This window comes from Macaca thibetana, chromosome X (assembly GCF_024542745.1).
Source record: "Macaca thibetana thibetana isolate TM-01 chromosome X, ASM2454274v1, whole genome shotgun sequence".
Taxonomy (NCBI): domain Eukaryota; kingdom Metazoa; phylum Chordata; class Mammalia; order Primates; family Cercopithecidae; genus Macaca; species Macaca thibetana.
The window spans coordinates 133,715,493-133,730,724 of NC_065598.1; the positions used below are offsets into that span (position 1 = coordinate 133,715,493).

Consider the following 15,232-nt stretch of genomic DNA (forward strand, 5'->3'; position numbering starts at 1 on the left):
CCAGAAGATACGTGTACGTCATATGTAAATACCACGCCATCTTACATAGGGCATTATGTCATCTTCAGATTATGGTATCCACGTTGTGGAGGGGGGTTCTAGAACCAATCCTTCATAAACACCAACTGATGACTGTACTTAGTCACTATCTGTTGAATAAATGAACATAAGAATGGATCCTCAAAACCAGGATTTGCCTATTCATGAAACCAAAAAGTTGTGCTTCCTTTACCTAATCTGTAGAACGATAGCTAGGCCCACTTTTTTATGTCAAACTATTAATTGACTGTTTTATTTGGAAAGTTCTTTCTTCTACCATTGGCTGTGCTATTGCATTTGAACTGATCACAGAAGACTTAGCTACTGCTTTGTATTAAACTGCAATCAAAGGAAGAAGTAATAACTCCTAGACTGCTGTCCTGGAAGGTTCCCTCAGTGGCCTGAATGGTAGTATCTTAACGTCTGAAGCAACACTTTAATTTCTGTACAAAGCAAGATATTTACGTACATTCAAGCTGGTTTTGTCACCCTAATGATCATCATTGGAAAAACTCCAGGAGCATTCGGCTAGAAAAGTAAAATGTAATTTTAAAAGGTTCATTTGTTAGTCATCTACCTTTCTCAACTTACCCCCAGGATATATTTAAAATCCACGAATTTTGACAGAAAAGACATTAGCTTTGATCTGTGGTCTTCATATCAAAATTTTAACCATAGTTAACATGTTTGCCCATTAAAATTTAATTCACCCCCAGCTTCTTCATTCCCTTCTAAATTCCTAAAATTTATGCAATTTTACCCAAGAGCAAAGATGACTTAACTGTATTCGAAGAAAATAATTTTAGTGGCCAAAAAGCTGAGTAGTGTTGCTAGCTTCTCACAATAATACTATCTTTCTCCCTTATGATCAATCTGCTCTATAGGAGGGCTGAGATACATACCTGCATTGCTCATGCATGGCAGAATGTCTACCATAGACTGGGCACTCTGTAAGTTGTAGCTGACACCAACAATAACAACAATACATTTAATAAACATGCATTGATACCAACTATATTTTCTGTACTTTTTTATATTAAATCTTGACATCTCTTCAAGTTATTAACCCTGTTCTTCAGATTAGAAAACTAAGGTTTAGAGAGTTTCAATGTCTTGCCCCAAATTACACAGCTAGATAGTGGGTGGCAGAGCCAGGAAATAAAACCCATGTCTCCTTGTCTCCAAAGCCGAGATACTTTTTTCTCCCTAGAGCATGTGACCAAAGTGATCTCATTTCTATTTTGCACGTGAGTAATCTGAGTCCTAGAGAGGTTAAAGTAACTTATCCAAGGCCATATCACCAAGAATTATTGGAGTAGCTTTTAACCAATTTCTGCCATAATCCTAAATTTATACTCTTTCTCTTATACTACTTTGTTTCAGTGAACAAATGGATCTTGGATGGCCTGAGACTGATCCCACAGGATGTCAAGAGAATCTGGAGACGGATGGGGCATGATGGGTGAGGAGTGATATTTTAAAAGGCAGGAATGGAAGGCAGCCATAATTCTCTCTTCATATTCCTACTGGTCCAATTTGGCCCTGTACATCCTGGTTTCCTGTATTTCAGAGCACAGTTGGGGATGTCAAGTCATGTTCCCCCAGAATACATGTCCCTGCCCTAACTCCTGTAACCTGCGAACGTTACCATGTTTGGAAAAGGGGTCTTTGTAGATGTAATTAAGAACATTGAGATGGGATTATCTTGGATTTTCTGATAGGCTCTAAATTCAATGACAGCAGTTTCTTTATAAAAGGCAGGCATAGGAATATTTAAGACAGAAGAAGAGAAGACACATAAGAAGAGGAAGTGATGCGAAGACAGGCAGAGACTGAAGCGCTACAGCCACAAGCCAAGGAACATCAATGCCTGGAACCACTATAAGCTACAAGAAGCTTGAAACGAATTCTTCTCTAGACCTTCTAGAGAGAGTGCAGCCCTGGTGAAAACTTGATTTTAAATTTCTTGCCTCCAGAAACTCAAGAGAATAAAACTTTATTAATTGAAGCCACCAGATTTGTGGTAATTTGTTACGGCAATCACAGGAAACTACCACAGGCTCTAAGCATGGTTTAAGGTACTTTCATTTCTAGATACACAAGAGGATAGTTCTATTTACCTCTAGGGCTGAGCACTTTCATTCTGACAAATCCCCAGCCATGGAATCCAGGATGGTCAGCATTCAGGGTGCAAGCCAAACTTCTTGAACTGCAAGGCATAGGGAATCAATGGGTGGCAGTCAGGGCCTAGTAAATGCCCTGTGATTGGAAACATCTCTTGGTCTAATATGTTTGTCAGTAAATTCTTGATAACTGTGAACGTAAAAATTCTAACAGAGGAGGAATCAATACCATACAACATGTATTAACCTATACATGTGAGGACTTCAGCTAGGCTTCAATTAGGTCAATTTGTCCTGCCTTTAAACTTCATCTGAAGATTCATGATGTAGTGAAGTCCACATGGGCTTTGTTCTAAAAACCTGGGTTTGAATTCTGGTCCTGTCCAAAGTCACAGTTATTTTGAGCTGATATGACTAGAAGCTTCTCATTTTCCTTGTATGTAAAATTGGGATAGTGACAATAACTAACTCATTGAGATGCTGTCAGGATTAAATTCAATATTGCAATTTTACATGCAGTATCATTGACACAAAATAAGTGCTCACTAAATGGTAGTTGTTGCTCCATTCAGTAATGAGACCTCAGGCTGCAGCTCTATCAATGCCATCCTCTCCTCCAGCTGGTTTGGGAGTAAGGGGCAGGGACTATACTCCCATTCCCATTGCTCTAACTTAAGTGGAAGATGGCTCAGAACAACAGCTTCCCCTCCATCCAGGATCAAATTCTCAAGGTGGGGAAATGGTGAAATTCAGTGTATTTTATATCTCTGAAAAGAGGTGATGGCTTCTCACCTTATCTGCTAATTGTTTCTCAGATCTTACAGTAAAATTGTTTGGGTGAGTAATGTGATTGTCCCCAACCAGTATTTTTGGCAACTCAGGATAAGATGTAGTCACATTTATGAAATGAATGATTCATAAGGATTAAAGTTTTTAAATGAAGCCAGCAAAACTATACAAGCTGCCATCACAGATAATAGGCTAGACTCGAGAATGTCAAGATGTTCAGGGAAGGCATGCACTTGAGTAGCTATGGAGATTGGATGATCCCAGTGACATGAGTAATTTCTATGAAGTCACACTTCATTTACATTGTGACATTTATATTGTGACATCATATGACTCAACTCATCTGTTACACTCAGTTAACAGGCCTTACCTCCAGTCTGATCTCTCATGTCCTTTTAGAGGTATTACAAGGAAGATCTGCCAACCTAATGGATGGTCTTTTTAAAATTCTGACAACAGAGAAAATACCTGTAACTTCTTATTTATTCGCAGGGAACATCAAAGGTAAGGAAACTGACCTATTGTCCCAAAGGTAATAATAATTTGTTTTGAAATATTCTCTAGGGAAAGAAGAGGTCAGGATGGAGTGAGCAAAATTTGGTGTGCTTTTAACAGTCTCTATCACTGTTACCAAGTCACAGGTTAACTCTCTCTTCAGAATGTCAGTCATTTAAGAGAGAAAAAAACAGAATCATAAATAACTGTAGCCAGAAATAGTACAATGCCTGTGTTTATCCTTAACTGAAGAGGTATTTTGACATTTTGTGCTGTGCCTGACATCTTAGAGTTTCTCCATGAAAGTATGCAAGAAGTTAAACTCAGACAATCCAAGCGAGGTTTTATTCATTCTTTAGGGAGTTCTCTTTATAACTACGAACTCAGAGTGTAGGAGGGGTCAAGTTATTCCCTCAAGAAGCTAAACTGTAGGTGGAATGGAGCCAAATTAATTAACTCCTACATAGGTTGAAGTTATTTATAAACCTGAGAAATAAGCACAGCCTGGATTCCCAAGTGCTTCTAGCTAACACTCTTAACTCTTTATTGACCAGCTCAAAGTACCCCGAGTCTAGCTTCTATACAGGAGAAATTTTAGTTTAACCAGGTCAGTTCTACTAGACTTACTCATTCTTTACACTATATAATTTGGCAAAAAGTCCTACAATAAACACAATGAAACAAAACAGTGCTAAAATACACAATTATTTTAGGATACTTTGTACTATAAGTTATTCCTGTAAGTGACAGAGTTACTCTGAATCATCAAGATCAATCCAAATTGAATGGCTGTCATGATTGCTTGGCAAATAACACATAGATAGCAGGTCTCGGACAGGTGAGTTCAGGAACACACAGCCTATGTTGGAAAGACAATGGTGTTGAAAATGGTTCCTTTCATAGGACCACATGGCCAACATAGATGTCTCATTCAAGTTGAGTTCATGCTAAAAGAAATGTAGGACTGCACTGACCCATAAATAATAAATATAATTATATAATTTATTGTCCAAATCAGGAGACTTTTGAAGATACAATGAAGAACTATGAAAAATTATACTAAGACCCAGCTATAAAGCAAGGGGAAAGGACTGCTAATATTATACCTCACTAGCAACAGAGAGCTAACACCTTGCATGATGCCTGGCTTATAGTAAAGTCCAATAAAAGTTTATTGAATGAATAAAGGAATAAATTAAAGTTGAATCACTTTACTTCTCCAGTGTCTTTCAAGCACTAATAACTGAGGTTGGTGAAGTGAACCATTATTAAGGACTTGGTGGTGGCAGTGGTCTTGATTTACTTGTGTTATAATAAAGGGAGAGAATGATGTTCTAACCATCAAATCCAATGGCTTTGTTTCAGGTGACATTCTTCTTGAATTTTTTTTTTAAGTAAGTTTTGTATCTTTCTTTCTTTTTTTTTTTTTTTTTTAATTTTACTTTAAGTTCTGGGATACATGTGCTGAACATGCAGGCTTGTTACATAGGTATACATGTGCCATGGTGGTTTGCTGCACCTATCAATCCGTCATCTAGGTTTTAAGACCCACATACATTAGGTATTTGTCCCAATGGTCTCCCTCCCCTTGTCCCCCACCCCCTGACAGGCCTGGAGTGTGATCTTCCCCTCCCTGTGTCCACGTGTTCTTATTGTTCAACTCCCACTTATGAGTGAGAACATGCGGTATTTGGTTTTCTATTCCAGTGTTAGTTTGCTGAGAATGATGGTTTCCAGCTTCATCCATGTCCCTACAAAGCACAGGAACTCATTCTTTTGTTATGGCTGCATAGGATTCCATGGTGTATATGTGCCACATTTTCTTTATCCAGTCTGTCATTGATGGGCATTTGGGCTGGTTCTAAGTCTTTGATATTGTAAATAGTGCTGCAATAAACATACGTGTGCGTGTGTCTTTATAGTAGAATGATTTGTAATCCTTTGGGTATATATCCAGTAATAGGATTTCTGGGTCAAATGGTCTTTCTAGTTCTAGATCCTTGATGAAAAGCCACACTGTCTTCCACAATGGCTGAACTAATTTACACTCCCACCAACAGTGTATTTCTCTGCATCCTCACCAGGATCTGTTGTTTCCTGACTTTTTAATGAGTCCGTCATTCCAACTGGTATGAGATGGTATCTCAATTGTGGTTTTGTTTTGCATTTCTCTAATGACCAGTGATGATGAGCTTTTTTTCATATGTTTGTTGGCTGCATAAATGTCTTCTTTTGAGAATTGTCTGTTCATATACTTTACCCACTTTTTGATGGGGTTGTTTTTTTCTTGTAAATTTGTTTAAGTTCCTTGTAGATTCTGAATATTAGACCCTTGTCAGATGGATAGATTTCAAAAATATTCTCCCATTCTGTAGGTTGCCTGTTCACTCTGATGATAGTTTCTTTTGCTGTGCAGAAGCTGTTTAGTTGAATTAGGTCCCATCTGTCAATTTTGGCTTTTGTTGCAATTGCTTTTGGTGTTTTAGTCATGAAGTTTTTGCCCATGCCTGTGTCCTGAATGGTATTGCCTAGGTTTACTTCTAGGGTTTTTATGGTATTATGTCTTATGTTTATGTCTTTAACCCATCTTGAACCAATTTTTGTATAAGGTGTAAGAAAGGAATCCACTTTCTGTTTGCTGCATATGGCTAGCCAGTTTTCCCAGCACCATTTATTAAATAGGGAATCCTTTCCCTATTTTTTTTTTTTTTTTTTTTTTTTTTTTGGTAAAGTTTATTGAAGACCAGATGATTGTAGATGTGTGGTGTTTTTTCTGAAGCCTCTATTCTGTTCCATTGGTCTATATATCTATTTTGGTACCAGAACCATGCTGATTTGGTTACTGTAGCCTTGTAGTATAGTTTGAAGTCATGTAGCATGATGGCTCCAGCTTTGTTCTTTCTGCTTAGGATTGTCTTGACTATACGGGTTCTTTTTAGGTTCCATATGAAATTTAAAGTAGTTTTTTTTTTTTTTTTTTTTTTTTTCTAATTCTGTGAAGAAAGTCAGTGGTAGCTGGATGGAATAGCATTGAATCTATAAATTACTTTGGTCAGCATGGCCATTTTCATGATATTGATTCTTCCTATCCATGAGCATGGATTTTTTTTTCCCATTTGTTTGTGTCCTCTCTTATTTCCTTGAGCAGTGGTTTGTCATTCTCTTTGAAGAGGTCCTTCACGTCCCTTGTAAGTTTTATTCCTAGGTATTTTATTCTCTTTGCAACAATTGTGAATGGGAGTTCATTCATGATTTGGCTCTCTACTTGTCTATTATTGGTGTATAGGAATGCTTGTGATTTTTGCACATTGATTTTGTATCCTGAGACTTTGCTGAAGTTGTTTATCAGTTTAAGGAGTTTTTGGGCTGAGATGACGGGGTTTTCTAAGGATACAATCATGTCATCTGCAAACAGAGACAATTTGACTTCCTGTCTTCCAATCTGAATACACTTTATTTCTTTTTCTATTTGATTTTAGATCTTTCCCACTTTCTGATGTGGGCATTTAGTGCCATAAATATCCCTCTTAACACTGCTTTAGCTGTGTCTCAGAGATTCTGGTAGATTATCTCTTTGTTCTCTTTGGAGAACAATTTATTTCTGCCTTCATTTCATTATTTACCCAGTATTCAGGAGCAGGTTGTTCAGTTTCCATGTAGTTGTGCAGTTTTGAGTGAGTTTCTTAATCCCGAGTTCTAATTTGATTGCACTGTGGTCTGAGAGACTGTTTGTTATGATTTCCATTCTTTTGTATTTGCTGAGGGGTGTTTGACTTCCAATTATGTGGTCAATTTTAGAATAAGTGTTATGTGGTGCTGAGAAGAATGTATATTCTGTTGATTTGGGGTGGAGAGTTCTGTAGATATCTATTAGGTCAGCTTGGTCCGGAGCTGAGTTCAAATCCTGAATATCCTTCTTAATGTTCTGTCTCATTGATCTGACAGCGGGGTGCTAAAGTCTCCCACTATTATTGTGTGGGAGTCTAAGTCTCTGTAGGTCTCTAAGAACTTGTTTTATGAAACTGGGTGCTCCCGTATTGGGTGCATATATATTTACGGTAGTTAGCTCTTCTTGTTGCATGGGTCCCTTTACCATTATGTAATGGCCTTCTTTGCCTTTTTTGATCTTCGTTGGGTTAACTTTGTATTTTCAAAGACGAGGATTGCAACCCCTGCTTTTATTTGCTGTCCATTTGCTTGGCAATTAGTCCTCCATCCCTTTATTTAAAGCCTGTTTCTTTGCACGTGAGATGGGTTGCCTGAATACAGCACACAGATGGGTCTTGACCCTTTATCCAATTTGCCAGTCTGTGCCTGTTAATTGGGGCATTTACCCCATTTACATTTAAGGTTAATATTGTTATGTGTAAATTTGATCCTGTTATCATGATGCTTGCTGGTTATTTTGTACATCAGTTGATGCAGTTTCTTCATAGTGTCATTGATCTTTATATTTTGGTGTGTTTTTTGCAGTGGCTGGTACTGGTTTTTCCTTTCCATATTTAGTGCTTCCTTCAGGAGCTCCTGTAATGCAAGCCTGGCGGTGACAAAATCCCTCAGCATTTGCTTTTCTGTAAAGGATTTTATTTCTCATTCACTTATGAAGCCTAGTTTGGATGGATATGAAGTCTGGGCTGAAAATTCTTTTCTTTAACAATGTTGACTATTGGACCCCACTCTCTTCTGGCTTGTAGTTTCTGCACATAGATCCACTGTTAGTCTGGTGGGCTTCCCTTTGTAGGTAACCTGACCTTTCTCTCTGGCTGCCCTTAACATGTTTTCCTTTGTTTCGACCTTGGAGAACCTGATGATTATGTGTCTTGGGGTTGCTCTTCTCGAGGAGTATCTTTGTGGTGTTCTCTGTATTTCCTGAATTTCAATGATGGCCTGTCTTGCTATGTTGGGGAAGTTCTTCTGGATAATATCCTGAGATGTGTTTTCCAACTTGGTTACATTCTCCCCGTCACTTTCAGGTACACCAATCAATCGTATGTTTGGTCTTTTCACTTAGTCCCATATTACTTGGAGGCTTTGTTTGCTCCTTTTCATTCTTTTTTCTCTAATCTTGTCTTCATGCCTTGTTTCAGTAAGTTGATCTTCAATCTCTGATATCCTTTCTTCCACTTGATTGATTTGGCTATTGATACTCGTGTATGCATCACAAAGTTCTTTCTCTGTTTTTCAGCTCCATCAGGTCATTTATGTTCTTCTCTAAACTGGCTATTCTAGTTAGCAGTTCCTGTAACCTTTTATCAAGGTTCTTAGCTTCCTTTCATTGGTAGAACATGCTCCTTTAGCTCAGAGGATTTTGTTATTACCCATCTTCTGAAGCCTACTACTGTCAATTCGTCAAACTCATTCTCTATCCAGTTTTGTGCCCTTGCTGAAGAGGAGTTACAATCATTTGGAGAAGAGGCATTCTGTTTTTTGAAACTTTCAGCATTTTTGCGCTGGTTTTTCCTCATCTTTGTGGATTTATCTACCTTTCATCTCTGATGTTGATGACCTTTGAATGGGACTTTTTGTGTGGACATCCTTTTTGTTGATGTTGCTGTTATTGCTTTTGTTAGTTTTTCTTCTTACAGTCAGGCCCCTCTTCTGCAGGTCTGCTGGAGTTTGGGAGAAGTCCACTCCAGGTCCTGTTTGCCTGGGTATCACCAGTGGAGGCTGCAGAACAGCAAAGATCGCTCCCTGCTCCTTCCTCTGGAACCTTCATCCCAGAGGGGCACCAAACCAAACCAAACCAAACCAAACAAAATAAAACAAAAAAATACTGCAGTGAGCTCAGTGTCTGGCCAAACAGCTGCCCAGATTTGTGCTTGAAACCCAGGACCCTGGTGGTGTAAGCATATGAGGGAATCTCCTGGCCTGTGGATTGCAAAAACCATGGGAAAAGCGTAGTATGATGGCCGGGTAGCACAGTCCCTCACGACTTCCCTCGGCTGGGGGTGCTAGGGCCCCCAGTTCCTTGTACTTCCCAGGTGAGGCAAAGGAAACATAAGATTATTTGATTTTTCAGACTGCCTTTTCCAGTAAACTACATTAAAAAATTTTTAATATTAGAAACAGATCCTTTACAGTCTAATAACTGTGGGGTCTAAAAGATCCCATCTCATTTTAAATAAATATTGAAATATCAGCTTGACTATAGGGTGAAGATGTATAATAGTATTTAATACTAAATGGTATCATGATTCATTCAGGATAAAACTATCTTACAAAAATTATTTCTTCATACCAATCAAATTGAAAAAGCAAATGCTTTAAGCAGGTGAAAAATTAATTGACCTGGGTTTATGTATGTTTTGTAAACAAAAAATTGTAGATATATAACTTTCTACACATTCAACTTTATATAAATACCCTCAGATATGGATAACAAAAATCATCTATATATGGTAACTTGGGGGAAATAAATATACAAGGTAATATCAGATGCTAAGTTATTTTCAGATATTGATATCTAAGGAAATCTCATCATTTCCTTCCCCTAAACCCATTTAAAATACTTTGCTATATGTTCAGACAGTTGACAGATTACACCTGAAGTTAACTGAATTGAGAAAATTGTGATAAACATAAGCACACCCATACTTTCAGGAAGGAATCTAAATATAAAAATGGCTGATGCTTTCATTAAATTGACTGCATGGATTGTATTTTCTATTGTTAAAAAATGCAACATTTGATTGGACCTGTGCTTTAGCAATCTGAAGTCAAGGGTGAGAGTGGGGGAGTCTTTTAGGTTCTACAATCTAATCAATCATCTGGTAAGTAGTTGGAATGAGAAGCAAAAATTGTATAATTCAAAAAAGCATAGGGGCCAGTTAAATTCTGTAAATTTTAGGATATAACCAATTCAAAAACTTTTATTTTCTTCAAAAAATTTCATTTTACTTTAGTAAGAACACAACATGAAATCCACCCTCTTAACAAATTTTTACACATACAATATGTTATTGTTGACTATGGGTACAAGGTTGTACAGCAGATCTCTAGAGCTTATTCATCTTGCTTAAATGAAACTTTATGCCCCTTGATTAACTCCCCCTTTTTTCACTGCCACTTTTAATCCTAGAGAAAAAGGGGGAATGTTGGGTCACTACTCAAAACCTGGTATGGCTGTTTATTTGATGAAAAATGTCTACAACCCTTGCATCTAGTTGATCTTTGTGACCCTAGGACAAAGCCTGGCATGTGACACAGTGTGGGTGTTTAATAAATGGCTGTTAATGAATAACTAGGTTAATGAAAATAAAATCCTTACATAGTAACATAGTTTTCTAAAATATTCTCTTAATCATTTAGTTCAGTGGCATCTTACTCTAGTCATTTTTGTTGTTAACTTTGAAGGTTTTTCTCCCCTTAAAATTCCTATTTTTCTGCTATATAACTTACCTAATCATAAAAATAAACATGTTCTTATGTTTCAGAAGCAGCCAACAATTCTGAAAAAAAATCTCCCAATTTATTGAAAGACTTTAGTCACATTAAGAGTGTGAATCTCAGTCAGCACAGCCAGCACAGTCTGCCCCTCCATACCGCGTGCCAGGTAGCCCACCCCCCACTGTAACGATGGACACTATCAATAAGAAAATGCAGATGCTAAAGGTGGAGAAGGATAATGTCACCGACCTCATTGAGCAAGCCAAAGCCAATGAGAAGCAAACTGAAGACTGCTACAAACAGCTGGGTGAGGAGCAGCAGTGCCTCCAGAAGAATCTGAAGGGGACAGGAGATGACATAGAAGAGTATTTAAAATTCATGAATGATATCTTGGAGAAACTGGAAGAGGAGGATAAGGATACTGTTGCTCAGGCAAATGTGGTCTCTATAAAATGCCTCATTCAGCAGGTAGAAGAGGAGCTTGTCTGGGCACAGGTGCCTCCGGCTGTAGCCCTGCAAAAGCTGGAGGATACTGAGAAGGTAGCCAATGAGAGGGACAGGAGGATGACGTTTATCAAATACCAGGCCATGAAGTAAGAGGAGAAGATCCGGGGAGGAAAACTAGATCAATCAGGAGAGATAGCTGAGGTGACCAAGATCCGAGCCAGACAGCTGGAGGAGAAACTTCAAGCCATGGACCAGGCCATCAAGGCACTCAGGGCCTTAGAGAAGGAATATTCCATGAAAATGTGTAAATATGCAGAGGATATCAAATTGGTGGAGGAGAAGCTGAAGGGGATTGAGACCCAAGCAGAATTTACAAAATGGTCTACAGCAAATTGGAGAAGGCCATCAATAAGCTGGAGAACACCATGAATAGTCCCAAAGAAAAGAATGTGGAGACTCGCCAGACCTTGAACCAGACCCTACTCTATCTATAAACTAAGTAACCTGTGAGAGCCAGCCCTGCCTTCAGCCAGACTATATAGTTGATGCCCCAATGCAATAAAACTGATGTTACTAGCAAGAAAAAAAAAAAGAATTCTTATATTCTATTATTTTGATGTTTTACAACAGCAAATTTCAGTTTATATAACTGAAACCCTATGTGACACTCAAGACAAAACAATTAAAAGCAGAGCTTGGATGTATGGGGAGGTAGCCTTTAGTCCCATTCTGAATTCCACCGTACCCTAATCTCATTATCTCTCCCACAGCACTGTGCAGCTCAGAAACCCTAGGGCTACCAAAGGCAAAGTTTATAAACAATTACTCTAGGACACACCTTCAGTAGGGATAGAGCAGGGAGCCAAGTTTTAGACCATGGTAGGACTGTGAGGACATGAATTTGGAGCTGGACAACACGAATTTACTTGAAAGAATGTATCACGAGGTAAAATGAGCAAGAGCTGCAACCAGATTATGGTAGCTTCCTAGAATAGCACAGCCTATGCTCCTATTGGTGGCAGCTGCCTGAGCAGACACATGGAAGCTGTTGTCAACATTCAGAGTGCACCGGTACAGAGAGTCAATGCTTTCAAGTGTTGGAAGAGCTTTTCTCCCCATGCACTCTCACCTGCACATCTGTATTTCTTTCCATAGCTTCTGCACCTGATAAAGTGAACTGATACTACTCACAGGAAACCACTCTACATACTGGTGCAAGCAGAGGGTATAATCCCAGGAGGCAGAGATTATCTCTAGTGCTCTAGATAGGCCACAGAGGGCACAGATATTTGAGATTCCTTGAAAGTCATATGCCCACTGCACTCCACTGTCCACATCCCTCAACTATGAGAAAACACTATAGAAGAATTGGGACATTTCAATCTCAAAACAAAGTGGAGCACAGCACCCAGGGCACTTTCAGGAAATGTCAAAGTCATCAAGTCAAGTCATATTAAAGCACATTCACCACAAGAAACTAAGGCCACTCTATTTTATCAGAGCATTAATTCTCCACACCCTTCCTCTTTCCCTGGGCATAAATCTTAAGGATCAGATTAAATCCTACATCCTGCAGGAAGCCTTCTTCCACTTCAGTTTTCAATGACTTCTATCTTCTAGGACCTTTATTTGCACTTGTCATTTCTACTACATCATTTTTAAATTATTTACTTTTGCTTCCGGAATTTATTTTATAATAGTTTTCTGGGAGAGTTTCCAAGACAGTCGAATAGGAACAACTCCAGTCTATAGCTCCCAGTGTGAGTGACGCAGAAGATGGGTGATTTCTGCATTTCCAACTGAGGTGCCAGGTTCATCTCACTGGGGCTTGTCAGACAGTGGGTGCAGCCCACAGATTGTGAGCTGAAGTAGGGCGGGGTATCGTCTCACCCTGGAAGCGCAAGAGATCGGGGAATTCCCTTTCCTAGCCAAGGGAAGCCGTGACAGATGGTACCAGGAAAATTGGGACACTCCCACCCTAATACTGTGCTTTTCCAACAGTCTTAGCAAATGACACACCAGGAGATTATATCCCATGCCTGGCTCAGAGGGTACCATGCCGATGGAGCCTCACTCACTGCTAGCACAGCAGTCGGAGATCAAACTGCAAGGCTGCAGCAAGGCTGGGGGAGGGCCGTCCACAATTGCTGAGGCAAACAAAGCAGCCAGGAAGCTCGAACTGGGTGGAGCCCACTACAGCTTGAGGAGGCCAGCCTGCTTCTGTAGGCTCCACTTCTGGGGGCAGGGCATAGCTGAACAAAAGGCAGCAGAAACCACTGCAGACTTAAACATCCCTGTCTGACAGCTTTGAAGAGAGTAGTTCATCTCCCAGCACGGAGTTTGAGATCTGAGAATGGACAGACGGCCTCCTCAAGTGGGTCCCTGACTCCCCAGTAGCCTAACTGGGAGGTACCTCCCAGTAGGGGCTGACTGACACCTCATATGGCTGGGAGCCCCTGTGAGATGAAGCTTCTAGAGGAAGGATCAGTCAGCAACATTTGCTGTTCTGCAATATTTGCCGTTCTGTAGCCTCCGCTGGTGACACTCAGGCAAACAGGGTCTGGAGTAGACCTCCAGCAAACTCCAACAGACCTGCAGCTGAGGGTCCTGACTGTTAGAAGGAAAACTAACAAACAGAAAGGACATGCACACCAATACCCCATCTGTATGTCACCATCATCAAAGACCAAAGGTAGATAAAACCACAAAGATGGGGAGAAACCAGAGCAGAAAAGATGAAAATTCTAAAAATCAGAGTGCCTCTTCTCCAAAGGAACGCAACTCCTTACCAGCAACGGAACAAAGAAACTCAATCAAAATCACTCAATTACATGGAAACTGAACAACCTGCTCCAGAATGACCACTGGGTACATAACAAAATAAAGGCAGAAATAAAGATGTTCTTTGAAACCAATGAGAACAAAGATACCACATACCACAATCTCTGGGACACATTTAAAGCAGTGTGTAGAGGGAAATTTATAGCACTAAATGCCCACAAGAGAAAGCAGGAAAGATTTAAAATTGACACTCTAACATCACAATTGAAAGAACTAGAGAAGCAAGAGCAAACACATTCAAAAGCTAGCAGAAGGCAAGAAATAACTAAGATCAGAGCAGAACTGAAGGAGACAGAGACTCAAAAAACCCTTCAAAAAAAATCAATGAACCCAGGAGCTGGTTTTTTTTGAAAAGATCAACAAAATGGATAGACCGCTAGCAAGACTAATACAGAAGAAAAGAGAGAAGAATCAAATAGATGCAATTAAAAATGATAAAGGGGATATCACCACTGATCCCACAGAAATACAAACTACCATCAGAAAATGCTATAACCACCTCTATGAAAATAATCTAGAAAATGTAGAAGAAATGGATAAATTCCTGGATACTTACGCCCTCCCAAGACTAAACCAGGAAGAAGTTGAATCCCTGAATAGACCAATAACAGGCTCTGAAATCGAGACAATAATTAATAGCCTACCAACCAAAAAAAGTCCAGGACCAGATGGATTCACAGCCGAATTCTACAGAGGTACAAGGAGGAGCTGGTACCATTCCTTCTGAAAATATTCCAATCAATTGAAAAAGAGGGACTCCTCCCTAATTCATTTTATAAACCCAGCATCATCCTTATACCAAAGCCTGGCAGAGACACAACAATAAAAGACAATTTTAGACCAATATCCCTGATGAACATCGATGCAAAAATCCTCAATAAAATACTGGCGAACTGAATCCAGTAGCACATCAAAAAGCTTATCCACCATGATCAAGTTGGCTTCATCCCTGGGATGCAAGGTTGGTTCAACATATGCAAATCAATGAACGTAATCCATCATATAAAAAGAACCAAAGACAAAAACCACATGATTATCTCAATAGATGCAGAAGAGGCCTTTGACAAAATTCAACAGCTCTTCATGCTAAAAACTCTCAATAAACTAGGTAT

At 39.3% G+C, this 15,232-nt stretch overlaps 1 protein-coding gene and 1 long non-coding RNA gene across 4 annotated transcripts in view; one reads left to right on the plus strand and one right to left on the minus strand.

Annotated features, from left to right (window-relative positions):
• Positions 1 to 1,863, plus strand: part of LOC126946155 (uncharacterized) — a 79,698-nt gene extending 77,835 nt beyond the window's left edge. Inside the window, exons 2-3 of one of the 2 annotated variants that reach the window (XR_007722595.1) lie at positions 1,423 to 1,501; positions 1,797 to 1,863. This is a non-coding gene — a long non-coding RNA (uncharacterized LOC126946155). The remainder of the gene's footprint in view (positions 1 to 1,422; positions 1,502 to 1,796) is intronic. The other variant, XR_007722596.1, reaches the window with a different exon arrangement.
• The window catches only part of FGF13 (fibroblast growth factor 13), a 612,099-nt gene that overhangs the window by 154,386 nt on the left and 442,481 nt on the right, over positions 1 to 15,232 (minus strand). The gene's annotated exons all lie outside the window — the stretch shown is intronic.